At 45.3% G+C, this 13,613-nt stretch overlaps 1 protein-coding gene and 1 pseudogene across 3 annotated transcripts in view; both read right to left on the bottom strand.

The window, feature by feature from the left end:
- LOC147631370 (uncharacterized) overlaps window positions 1–13,613 on the bottom strand; it is a 95,055-nt gene that overhangs the window by 36,404 nt on the left and 45,038 nt on the right. The window lies entirely within an intron of this gene.
- Window positions 8,047–12,301, bottom strand: LOC147631372 (uncharacterized; annotated as a pseudogene). Its single transcript, XR_015267567.1, has one exon. The product of XR_015267567.1 is annotated as an uncharacterized LOC147631372 (transcript).

The raw sequence follows: 13,613 nt of genomic DNA, 5'->3' as shown, positions 1-13,613 counted from the left end.
ACAACCACAAAGCTGAAAAATGACAGTACACCACATAAAGGGGCCGATGATAGGCTGACCCCCCCCTTTTTAGGTTATATTACCAAAAGAGTCTGCAAAGTACAAGATTACGAGTGCCTGGGGATTCACCACCAGCCTGCACCTGATTCTTCCAAATACATCATGAATGAATACATTTCAAACAAGAGAATCTGTAGGTACATCCGCCCTACACACAGGTACATCCGCCTTGCACAAGCCTCTTCACAGGTACATCCGCCCTGTACAAGAGTATCACAATCCTCACAGGTACTCCGCCCTGCACAGGATGTAAATGGATCTTTAGGCCCTGTTTCCACGCGAGAAACTGATCCAAAAACCTGTGTTCTCCGCGAGCAAGTGTCCCCAATGCTTGCCCTAAGCACCTGTTATACCAGGAATCCTTGAGACACATCCATGCTCTCATATTCCATTGCTGTCCGGCCTGTTTTGTGCAATAACCAGTCCAAAACAGCAACTTTCTATCGCGAGAAATCCACCTGTAAGGGGTCCTACAGCCCTGTGGAGGTCCCTAGAGCTGTCCTGTACTGTCCAAGTTGACTTTGGACACCTGTAACCAGCCCAAAACTCGCAATTGTTAGCACTTTCATCCCCAGTTTCTGCTCTATATGGTGCCCATTTGGTCCCCTTTTGTATGGCCCTTGCTTGTGGGCTGGCCACCCCTTTTTTAGTATTTTTCTGGGATTTTTCCTAGCCATTCTGGCATTTTTCTAGGGAGCCATGTCCAACAGCTCCAGTCGGCCTGTTTCTATGCTCCAGTCGGCCAGCTCTTCCCCACTATAAATAGTGGGTGCTGGCCTCTCATTTTTCATAGAGTCTTGTACTTATTTGCTCCCTCACTTATGAGACTATCACTGTCTCTTGCTTGGGACTGTTTTGATTCAGTATATTCAGCATAGTTTGCTCCATATCTCTCTCTCTCTTGCACTCTCTGTTCAGCACATTCTAGTGCCACTCTGCTTCCGCTCTGTGCACTCTTTCATGGTATCATCGCTCTAGGTTTAGCAACCTTTCTGCTGCCCCAGATTCAGCCCTGTTTTCAGCACCTTCTCCTCTGCGTTTTCTTCCAGATCCATAGCCTTTGCTGCTGCGTTTTCTGGACAGCACTCTGCTGGTCGGTTTTTCTTCAGATTGGCTTCACCGATTCAGCCGTCTGGCTCTTGGAGATCAGCGTTTCATTGCCCACTTGGAGATTGGACTGCAGGCGGCCTTTTTGCTACAGGACAGCACTTGTTCATTGCTGCGTTTTCCTCTCCAGTGGTCCTTTCCCTTTGCAGAGGGGGCTTGTGGTGTTGCAGGCTTTGGTGGCACACTTGGTACCTGTGGAGGACACCTTTTCTTCAGAGATTGTGCATTTCTTGAGATTGAGCCCAAGCTCTAGTGATGGCTGCTCCCACTTCTCTTCATATGTTTGCTGAGTCTGCCAAGTTGGATGGTTCCAACTACACCCTATGGAAGGTGAAGGTGAAATCGGCCTTGCGTGGCGCGGATCTCTGGGATTGGCTTGTTACACCAGCCAATGCCACCCCTCCCACCCTTGCTTCCGGTGGTGTGACTCAGGCACAGATTGATATTTGGCAGTCGAATGATCGACGTGTTTTCTCCTTCCTGATGTTGAACTGTCAGGATGCTGTTCTCTCTCATGTGCGTACAGCTGATGCTGCACATGAAGTTTGGAAGGCTTTTGTAGATCTCTATGAGATTAAGTCTCCGGGTCGGATTTTGGCATTGGAAAAGCAACTTATGAACTTATCAGTTTCTGCGTTTCCATCTTTATCTGCTTTCATCTCGAAGATGAAAGATCTCCGGGACGAGCTTGCTGTTTGTGGCAAGGACATCTCCACAGAGGATATGGCTATTCGGCTGCTCTCCAAACTTCCAGAGAGGTTTGATGCATACTTTCAGTCTCTGGTTTCTTCTCCTCGTCCTGTTCCAGTTACTTGGGAGGAAGTTCTCCCCTCCATTATGCAGATAGAGTCTCGCTTTGAGGAGCGGACTGGCACCTCTGGTGGCCCTGATGGAGCTTTGGCAGCACGAGATAAAGGGAAGTCTCAACAAAAGAAAGGTAAAGGGGGTTCTGACAAGAACTCCAAGGATTCCGATAAGGATAAAGACAACAAATCTTCAAAGAATAAGGACATTGAATGTCACTATTGTGGCAAGAAGGGTCACAAGTCACCCCAATGTCACAAGAAGAAGCGTGATGAAGCAGCAAAGAACTCTTCCTCAACGGCGGTGTCTCAACCCAAGAAGGATGATGGAATACTTCTCTTAGCAGGTACTCGGCGTATACTTGCTCTTGTGACTTCTCAGTCACGGTCTTGGATTGTTGATAGCGGTGCTACTGCTCATATGACACCCCATCGAGATTGGTTCGAGGACTTCACTGCCAGATCAGGCGAGATCACTCTGGGTGATTCTTCTTCTGTGCCAGTGCATGGTCATGGCACTATCCCCATCTTCCGTTCTGAAGAGGACAAGAGGTACTTCTCTGACGTTCTGTATATTCCAGATTTGGCTTTTAACCTTTTGTCAGTAAGTGCTCTTACAGCTCAGGGTGCGGAGGTGATCTTTTCTCGTTATGAGATTACCATTCGTGATAAAGCGACTGGTAGCATCTTGGCTCAGGGAGTCCAAGATAGTGGTCTCTACAAACTGACCGCTCTGCTTTCTTCTGGTGCTTCTTCTGCTCTTTGGCATGCTCGGTTTGGCCATTTGAGCTATCAGCTTCTGCAGCGAGCTTCGAAGGATGGGTTGGTTGATGGATTACCAACCATCAAGGCTCCGTCTTCTCCTTGTTCCTCTTGTTTACAGGGGAAGCAGCACCGAGCCGCCTTTCCGAAGGAGGCGACACACAGATCTTCGACATCACTTGCTCTCATTCATGCAGACTTATGTGGTCCTATGAGTACCGCGTCTTTGAGTAAGGCGTTGTACATGCTCGTGATGGTGGATGATTTTACCAGATATACTTGGGTTTTCTTTCTGAAGACCAAGGATGAGACTTTTCATCACTTCTGTGATTGGAAAGCCGAGGTGGAAAAAGAGACCGGTCACTCAGTCAAGGCTCTCAGGACCGATGGAGGGGGTGAGTTTACATCCCAGGAGTTTCAGCAATATTGCAAGACACATGGCATTCGGAGACAGCTTACTACAGCATATACTCCATCTCAGAATGGAGTTGCCGAGAGGAAGAATAGGACCATTATGGAGATGGCCCGTGCTATGCTTGAGCATTCTTCATTACCTCGACGTTTCTGGGCTGAGGCGGCTTCCACTGCTGTCTACATTCAGAATAGGTCTCCTACTGCTGCTCTTCCTGACAAAACTCCATATGAGGCTTTCCATGGTGAGAAGCCCTCCGTTGTTCATTTCCGGATATTTGGATGTACGGCGTATGTTCATGTGCCTAAGGAGCACCGCTCCAAGTTGGACTCGAAGTCTCAGCGCATGACTTTTCTCGGATACAGCACTGTGTCCAAGGCATATCGTCTTTCAGATCCTCAAGCCGGTAAAGTTGTTGTGAGCCGTGATGTGGTGTTCGACGAGACTCCTACATCTTCAGAGGGGGGTGGTGAGCTTCTTCTTCCTGCACCTCCTTCTCCTCCTCCTACTCCTCCTCCTGCTCCCGCTGTTACTGTTACACCTCCAGCTGAGGATTCTCAGTCAGATGATGATGACCCTGCTCCTCCTCCGGCGAGTTCGAGCAGATCTGTACCTGGTTGGTATTATCAGACAGTTCGTGACTCTGGGTTACGTGAGCTTCCTTTTGCTCCTCCGCCTAGTTCTCTTCGGCGTTCTTCCAGAGTTACAGGGAAACAAATTCATGAGGGCAACTAAAACCGGTCTATGGACACATAAAGCGGTAGTTCATTCACAAATAACCTGGACTTACTGAGACACACATTCACAGAATCCTCGCTCCCTCGCTCAACAACACATTGGCCCCGAAGTCCGGCGCCCCTTGCGGTATTTCTTTATTGTTAAAAGGTTGGAAATTACAAAGCACAAGTGCAACAAAGCACTCTACTTACATCAGCTGAAATTTTCAAATTCTAGGAGAATTTTGCCAGCATAACTGCATTAAAACTGTTCCATAACATCTCAGAATGAATCCCAACTGACAGGCTCACTTCCATAGGCATCAAGCTACCCAATGGAGTCCAAAACATCACAATTCAGCTTGCTGTAATTTTCTGCACAGGCCTGTTTTCAGCTCTGTTTTCAGCCCAAAATAACCCTTGTACTGTCCTGGAGGACTTTAGCAAAGTCCTACTGCATTTTGGCATCAACCGGGCAACATAACAGCCCAAAAACAGCACCTAAACAGTGCTGAAACAGCATTGTTTTGAAGAGGTTATTACCCTCTTCTGTCCCTGCTTTGGTGTAGGAACCAACTACACCTGTTCCTGTTCAAGGAGGCAACTAGCCTTTGCATAAAAGCATGAAATTCACACAATTGTACCTGATTTTATCTGATGAAAGCATTTCCATAGTCTGCAAGAGAGAGAAAGAGAGAGAGAGGCTGTGGGGAGCAAGCTCAACCCTCAATTCCTGAGTTAGGGCAAGGGAATGCACCACGAATGCTGGTTTTTTCTGCAACAAAACCACACGATGGCTGCAAAATGAGCCTCTCCTCCCAAATTCCCACGCTTCCCTCTTCTCTATGAGGAAAAAATGCACCAAAATTTGACACTTGGCACATTTTTAAGCCTTTTCCACATGCAATCTTCTAGGCTAAAAATCTCCTGACTGGTTCACATTCTCACAACAGTCCTTTGTCAGCTTTTGGTCCCCTTGACATTCCGCACAAACTGACGCGAACACTTTTCAATTCCAACACTGCCAAAAATAGCAGTTCCCTAAATTTTAGGGATGATGTCATCTACATTCCTTTTGGTCTCCTGACCATCTTTGACCACTATGGTCACTTCAGAATTTGCTTAGAATTCAAGATACATTCACATTTCGGTGGCGGCCACTTACTAGTGTAAACTGGCCTATACCCTCATTCAGTGGCCATGTCCTGGACACTGTCATTCATCTTTCAGTGCCCATGTCCTGGACACTCTCCTTCATCTTTCAGTGCAGTTCTCAGGCTTAGCCAACCACTGGTCCAAAGTCCCACTGGCTGACCCATTCTGACATTGCAATGGCCCAAGCCCTTCCAAGAGATACCGGGGGAAAGCAACAGCAACCAAAGAGAAAGAAAAGAAAAATATATATATATTTATAAAGAAATGTAAATAAGGAAAACAACTGCAAAAAGTTTCACCTCCTGGTGACATACCCCCCTCTTGAAAGAAGCAAGCGACCTCGATTGCAAGTCCACATGCAAACGGATGACACAGGACGATCACAAGATTTCCCATGTGATTAGTGTCATCGCATGTATCTCCTGCCAACGGATGACACGGGGCGATGATAGGAATTCCCCACTACCATTTGTGCCATCGCAGGTTCAAGCCTTTCAAATACATGTTTCCGGATGCAACACAGGGCGATAGCATATATCTTATACTATTAGTGTCACAACATGTAAATCATTCATTTGAAGCGTAACAGATACAACTTCAGAGCACTGAAAGTTCATTCATTGATTAAGTCATTGACAACAAATGTCAAAACTGTACATTGCCAAACATATAATACAAATGTGCAGGTCATTCAGAATTCAGCTTCAAAAAGCATATTAAACCACTGCAGGTTCTAACAGGAAGGCTTCCTTGTAAAGTTGCATCAACTGAGGTGAATCAGCCAGTTCAACCTCATCCATCCATTTAGCATCCATTGGTGAATAATTTCTGAATTTCACCAAGTATCTTCTTGCAACTTGTCCTTTCACTTTTCTGTCTTTATGGGCCAGAATCTGCTCAGGAACCAGAATTTCATCCAATTCCTCCACTTCAGGCTGTTCCTCTGGCACTATATCTTCCGGCACATTGCCAATAAAAAGCCTCAAAAGGCTCACATGAAATGCATTATGTATCTTCCAAGTTTCTGGCAATTTCAGCCTGTATGCTACATCACTTATCTTCTCTGAGACTTGGAAAGGACCATAATATCGCATACTCAACTTAGGAAACAAACGTTCCTTGCCCTTTCTTTTTCTCAGTCGTGCCTTTTCAAAACGCAATAAGACCCAGTCATTCTCTTTAAACAAGAGCTCTCGACGATGCATGTCAGCAGCTCTTTTCTGCTTAGCTTGTGACTTTTCCAAGGCATATTTGACTTTCTTATACGCTTCTTGCCATCCCTCAACATACCGATCTGCTTCAAATATCTTATCCTTTGTCTGCAGAATGGGAGGTACTTTCTTGCCACCTTCAACAATTTCAAAAGGCGCCTTGCCAGTAGAGGAATGCACTGTATTGTTGTAAGCATACTCTACTAATGGCAAATAATGCTCCCAAGCTGCCTTATGTTCTGACACATAACATTTCAGCAGATCTAAGACAGTAGAGTTAGCCTCTTCAGACTGCCCATCAGTTTGAGGATGAAAAGAAGATGAGAATTTCAAGGTCGTGCCCATATTCTCAAACAATGCTTTCCAAAACAAGCTAGTCATCCTTGGGTCTCTATCACTGACAATAGACTGTGGCATACCATGGTATTTAAAGATATTCTGCATGAAAATCTTAACCATGTGCTCTGGCTTTATCTTCTTTCTAACAGGAATGAAGTGTGCCTGCTTACTGAATCTACATATTATAGTCCAGATTCCATCATTGCCTGTCGTTGTCCTTGGAAGATCAAAAATAAAGTCCATGGCAATACTTTCCCATGGTCTCTCTGGAATAGGCAGTGGTTGCAATAACCCAGGTGCCTTCTGTCTATCAAACTTGACTTTCTGGCATACTAGGCAAGATCTGACATAAGCATCAAGATCACGTCTCAAAGCTGGCCAATAAAAGAAAGTCTCTACCGCTTTCACTGTAGCATCAATGCCTCGATGTCCAGCATACGGTGGAGCATGGCTTTCTAACATTACTTTCGGCCTTAACTGCTTAGTCACACATAGCTTTCCATGCATCATGAGAAAGCCGTCTTTTAAAACATAGTGATCATGATGTTGATTATTCATTAGCTGCTCATAGATTCTGGAAAAATCTTCATCACTGGCATACTGCTCTTTCATATCATCCAATTCTTGGTGATAAGAAATAGAAACAGCTGACACTTGTGGTTTGCGAGACAGTGCATCTGCAACCACATTCTTCTTGCCTTCCACATGCACTATCTGAAAATGGAACATTGACAGAAAATTTGCCCAACGCATGTGTTTCTCTGACAACTTTGCCTGTGTGAGAAAGTATCTGAGCGTCTGATGATCCGTTTGCACAACAAAATCAGCACCAAGTAAATAGTGTTTCCAACTGGTAAGTGCATGGATCACAGCTAACAGCTCTTTCTCATAAATCTGATAGTTCTTCTCAGTGTCAGAGAGTATTCTACTCTCATATGCCACGACTCGGCCATTCTGCATTAAGACAGCACCAATGCTGTTCCCACATGCATCACACTGCACAACAAATGATTTAGACAAATCTGGCAATGTTAACACAGGATCTGTAGTCATTTTCTGTTTCAGGCATCTAAATGCTGATTTCTCTTTATTTGTCCATTGCCATTTAATGGCCTTCTTTTCAAGCGCATGTAACGGTGAAGCAATCTCTGCAAAATGCCTTACAAATCTGCGGTAGTAAGAGCATAGGCCAAGAAAACTGCGAACATCATGCACAGTCTGTAAATCAGGCCATGAAACGATTGCTTCAATCTTAGCAGGATCCATTGTGACACCATCCTTTGATACAATGTGCCCAAGGAAGTGAATTTCTTTCAGAAAGAATTCACTCTTCTTGCCATTAATGAGCAATCTGTTGTGTTTCAGCTCATTAAAGACTGCTGTCAGATGGTCTCTGTGCTCCTCTTCACTCTTTGAATAGACTATCATGTCATCAAAGAATGTGCCCACAAAGCTTCTGTAAGGACGGAAAATTCTGTCCATCATTCTGTTAAATGTGGCAGGAGCATTTGTCAATCCAAAAGGCATGACTAAGAATTCATAGAGACCAAATGTAGTGCGAAATGCGGTCTTGTGCACATCCTCGGGTCTGATTCTAATCTGATGGTACCCACTCTTCAAATCTATCCTGCTAAACATTTCTGCTCCTTGCAAACGATCAAGAATATCATCTATGCGCGGAATCGGAAATCTATTCTTGATCGTGTTCTTGTTCAAGGCTCTGTAGTCAATACACATTCGCCATGAACCGTCTTTCTTTTGTACTAGTAACACAGGTGAACAAAACGGGGAACTACTGGGCTGAATTAGTCCCTTCTCTAACAGCTCATTAACCTGTGTCATAATCTCTTTCTGCTGGGCTGCACTAACCCTGTACGGTGGCCTATTGGGCAGACTAGACCCTGGAATAAGATCTATTGCATGATCCTCTGGCCTCTTAGGGGGTAACTCTCCTGGTAAAGACTCTGAAAAGCAGTCTCTGAACGTATCCAAGAAAGCTTTTCTACCTTCGTCTAGTGTAGACAAATCAGTTTCAATTTCATTCACTTGCTTTGCAAAAACCAAGTATGCAGAAAGATGATTTTTCATTACTGAAGTTATAGCAGAAGCAGAAATAACTGGGACAGACTCTCCTTTTAGCTTCACATCCAAAACATGAGTCTTGTCCCTATGTACAATTGTGATTTTCTTGTTGAAAGCATCCAACATTGCATGTTTCCTATGACACCATGGAATTCCCAACAAGACATCACATCCTTCCAAGGGCATGATAAGAAACTCCTCTGTGTCCACATAACTCTGTATATGCATGCGAAGTTTGCCAAGTATAGGAGTGACAGGAACTGAATGCCCAGGGCATGCCAAATCAGCCTGTCCAACTGGTCCCATCTCTTCAGCACGAATCCCCAACTTGGCTGCCAATGCCGGTGAAATAAAGTTGGCTCGAGCACCAGGGTCAAAGAAAATCAGCACTGTAGCATCTCTGATTTTACCCCATGCTCTGCACAATTCTGTAGCATTATCACATGGCTGGTCACCAACCATGTCAGGTACCAATCCTGCACTCGGCATTGTCTTCTTCTTGAGTGGCCCTTCTTTATCCTCGGCATCTTTTGCTGGCTGTTGTGGACATTTTGCAGCCATATGCCCTTTCTGTTCACAGATGAAACATTTCCCAGCTTGCATTAATGCCTTTCTCTCTTCAAATGACTTGCCATATAGTGGCCTCTTCTGTCCTTTGCCTTGACCAACACTTTTTTGAGGTTGTGACTGCCAAGTCTTCTTCTCAAATGGCTTCTTTCTATAGAATGGTCTAGGTGGGAAATCCCTCTTCACAAGTGGTTCCTGTTTGCCCTGAGGTTCCTTGTTTACTGTGCTCTTAAAGCCATGTGAACCTCCCAGTAACAATGCATTAGCCATATTTGCATTCTCAATGAGCTGAGTCATATTAGAAACATTGGTCTTAATGCAATAATCCCTGATTTCTTTGGGCAAACCACAGCAATACTTTTCTATTTGCTCTGACAATGGCACTGTCCTGTAAGAAGTTACTGGCAAGAGTGCATCCCAAAACTTCTTATTATACTCTTCCAAATTTACACAGTTGGCTGCATCAAGTTTGTGCCATGCTGTCATAACATCCACTTCAAAAGTATTTGTAAGCCAGGCAAAAGAGAACTGCTGTTTAAACTGAACCCATGTAGCAGGTGCTTGTCCTTGCATCAACAGTGAGGTCCACCACTGCATTGCATTACCTTTCAAGAAAGTAGCAGCCTTCCGCACCTTAGAAGACTCTGTAAAGTTACCCCCAGTGTATGCTGCATCAAATTGCTGAATGAAAGTCAGCGCTTTCAATTTGTCCTGCATCCCACTGAAAGTCTCAAACTTTACTGCTTGACCTCCTTCTTTGTAATCCTTTTGCACCTTTTCTGCATCAGTCCTTACTGCTCTTTGTCCACTAGGTTGAGAAAATTCAGCCACACTGACAGGTGCTGCGGGCCCCAAAACTGGACTAAAATAAGTTTGAAATCCGGGCTGCACACCTATATTGGCATAAAGAGGGTTCACAGCTTCCATAGGCATCATTCCTGGTGACCCTCTTGACATCAATCCTGGCAAAACTGTGGGCGGCCTAGCCATGGCCTGGAAAACAGACCCACCACCAGAATAGCCAGGCTGGAAAGCAACAAATGGAGGAATGGTCGGCATGACCCTTTGCACATTACTTTCCTGGCCATTAAATGCATGTACCTGTGCCTGTGTAACATGCTGCACTGGATCAGCTGCCACTGCTGGTGTCTACTCTACATGCTGTGGCATCCTTGGCATTTGTTCCTGTGCCCTCTCAACTGCATGCTGAGATGATTCAGCCTGGGAATCCCCTGTCCTTGACTGTAAATACCTCTTCATCCTGGGATTCTTCACCAATTGTTCAAAGGTACCAACCATGCTCAGGAGCTGCGCATGAAATAAATCCTCTTGTTCCTGTTCTTCCTCTAACAAGGCTGGCTGTACTACTGGCTCCATCCGAGCAGAGGCTGACACCTGGGCACCTGTCACCTCTATATGCTGTCTGCGAGTAGAAGAGGAACTCTCTTCGGCAGGGAGCTTGCCTTTCCCTTTGTCTGTCATACTGTCAACTGAAAGTTTAAAGGAACCTGTATCCAAAGAAAGAGACCGTACTCTTTCTCACCTGTAATCAGTTGTACCTCACTATGTGTGTCTCCTGTTCACCCAATCCAATCCGTGTCTGTGCTCTTCCAAGAAAGAGGACCCTATCCCGGCAATGGAACCATAAAACCGGTCTATGGACACATAAAGCGGTAGTTCATTCACAAATAACCTGGACTTACTGAGACACACATTCACAGAATCCTCGCTCCCTCGCTCAACAACACATTGGCCCCGAAGTCCGGCGCCCCTTGCGGTATTTCTTTATTGTTAAAAGGTTGGAAATTACAAAGCACAAGTGCAACAAAGCACTCTACTTACATCAGCTGAATTTTTCAAATTCTAGGAGAATTTTGCCAGCATAACTGCATTAAAACTGTTCCATAACATCTCAGAATGAATCCCAACTGACAGGCTCACTTCCATAGGCATCAAGCTACCCAATGGAGTCCAAAACATCACAATTCAGCTTGCTGTAATTTTCTGCACAGGCCTGTTTTCAGCTCTGTTTTCAGCCCAAAATAACCCTTGTACTGTCCTGGAGGACTTTAGCAAAGTCCTACTGCATTTTGGCATCAATCGGGCAACATAACAGCCCAAAAACAGCACCTAAACAGTGCTGAAACAGCATTGTTTTGAAGAGGTTATTACCCTCTTCTGTCCCTGCTTTGGTGTAGGAACCAACTACACCTGTTCCTGTTCAAGGAGGCAACTAGCCTTTGCATAAAAGCATGAAATTCACACAATTGTACCTGATTTTATCTGATGAAAGCATTTCCATAGTCTGCAAGAGAGAGAAAGAGAGAGAGAGGCTGTGGGGAGCAAGCTCAACCCTCAATTCCTGAGTTAGGGCAAGGGAATGCACCACGAATGCTGGTTTTTTCTGCAACAAAACCACACGATGGCTGCAAAATGAGCCTCTCCTCCCAAATTCCCACGCTTCCCTCTTCTCTATGAGGAAAAAATGCACCAAAATTTGACACTTGGCACATTTTTAAGCCTTTTCCACATGCAATCTTCCAGGCTAAAAATCTCCTGACTGGTTCACATTCTCACAACAGTCCTTTGTCAGCTTTTGGTCCCCTTGACATTCCGCACAAACTGACGCGAACACTTTTCAATTCCGACACTGCCAAAAATAGCAGTTCCCTAAATTTTAGGGATGATGTCATCTACATTCCTTTTGGTCTCCTGACCATCTTTGACCACTATGGTCACTTCAGAATTTGCTTAGAATTCAAGATACATTCACATTTCGGTGGCGGCCACTTACTAGTGTAAACTGGCCTATACCCTCATTCAGTGGCCATGTCCTGGACACTGTCATTCATCTTTCAGTGCCCATGTCCTGGACACTCTCCTTCATCTTTCAGTGCAGTTCTCAGGCTTAGCCAACCACTGGTCCAAAGTCCCACTGGCTGACCCATTCTGACATTGCAATGGCCCAAGCCCTTCCAAGAGATACCGGGGGAAAGCAACAGCAACCAAAGAGAAAGAAAAGAAAAATATATATATATTTATAAAGAAATGTAAATAAGGAAAACAACTGCAAAAAGTTTCACCTCCTGGTGACAGCAACATGTTTGTTAATTATGCTCTTATGTCTACAATCATTAATGGTCTTTCTGATCCCACTTCTGTAGACGAGGCTCTTTCACATGAGTCTTGGCGTCATGCTATGCAGACAGAGCTGGATGCTATCGAACGGAATGGCACTTGGATTTTGGTGCCTCGGCCTCTGCAGCGTAAGGTGATTGGTGTGCGTTGGATTTTCAAATCAAAGTTCCGAGCTGATGGCAGCTTGGACAAACACAAGGCGAGGTTGATTGCCAAGGGTTATGCTCAGCGCCCTGGTGTCGACTTCGATGAGACTTTCCCTCCAACGGCTTGAATGACTACCATTCGCACCGTTCTTGCACTTGCAGGACATCATAGATGGCCCGTTTTCCAGATGGACGTCAAGTCGGCTTTCTTGAATGGAGAGCTTACACAGGAGGCTTATGTTGATCAGCCGCCAGGATTTGTTGTTCCGGGCAAACAGGATCATGTGTACCGGCTAAAGAAGGCTTTATATGGTCTAAAGCAGGCTCCGCGGGCTTGGTACCAGCGGATTGATGAGTTCTTTCAGAAGCTCGGCCTGCGCCGTTCTCATGCAGATTCGAACCTTTATATCCTCCTTGAGAGGGGGTTGATTGTTATCATTGTGGTCTATGTTGATGACCTCATCTTTACAGGTTCTTATTCTGTGCGGATCCGTTCTGTTATGGATGCTTTGGAGACAGAGTTTGAGATTACGGATCTGGGCCTCTTGCACTATTTTCTTGGCTTTGAGATTTGGCAGACCTCGAAGGGCATTTTCTTCTCTTAGCAGAAGTACACTCGGGAGATTCTCGACAGATTTCAGATGACTGGGTGCAAACCAGTATCTTCTCCTTTGGATATTGGTGAGAAGCTTTCTTCACTTGATGCTTCTCCAGGGGTATGGTTGACCTACTCCCGATTGGACATATGCTTCGCAGTCAGTTTATTGAGTTCCTTCTCATCCAAACCCCGTCAGCAGCATTGGCGGTGTGCTCTCAGAGTTCTTCGGTACTTACGTGGCACTCTGGATTTTGGCATCTTTTATGGCCAAGGACGCACTCTTGTTGGATGGTCTGACTCAGACTGGGCTGGAGATCCAGATACACGGCGTTCGACCACTGGTTGTGTTTTTTCACTTGGGTCTGGAGCCATTTCTTGGAGCAGTAAAAAGCAGCCTACTGTGGCGCTTTCCTCTACCGAGGCGGAGTACCGTGCAGTTTGCTATGCTGCATGTGAGGCGATATGGTTGCGGAGATTATTGGAGGAGCTTGGCTGTCCTCCTACCGGATCTACTCTT

This window comes from Cibotium barometz, chromosome 15, assembly GCF_041138505.1.
Source record: "Cibotium barometz isolate CiBa-2024 chromosome 15, ASM4113850v1, whole genome shotgun sequence".
In the NCBI taxonomy this organism is placed as follows: Eukaryota; Viridiplantae; Streptophyta; class Polypodiopsida; order Cyatheales; family Cibotiaceae; genus Cibotium; species Cibotium barometz.
This window is presented reverse-complemented; position numbering and strand designations above follow the sequence as displayed.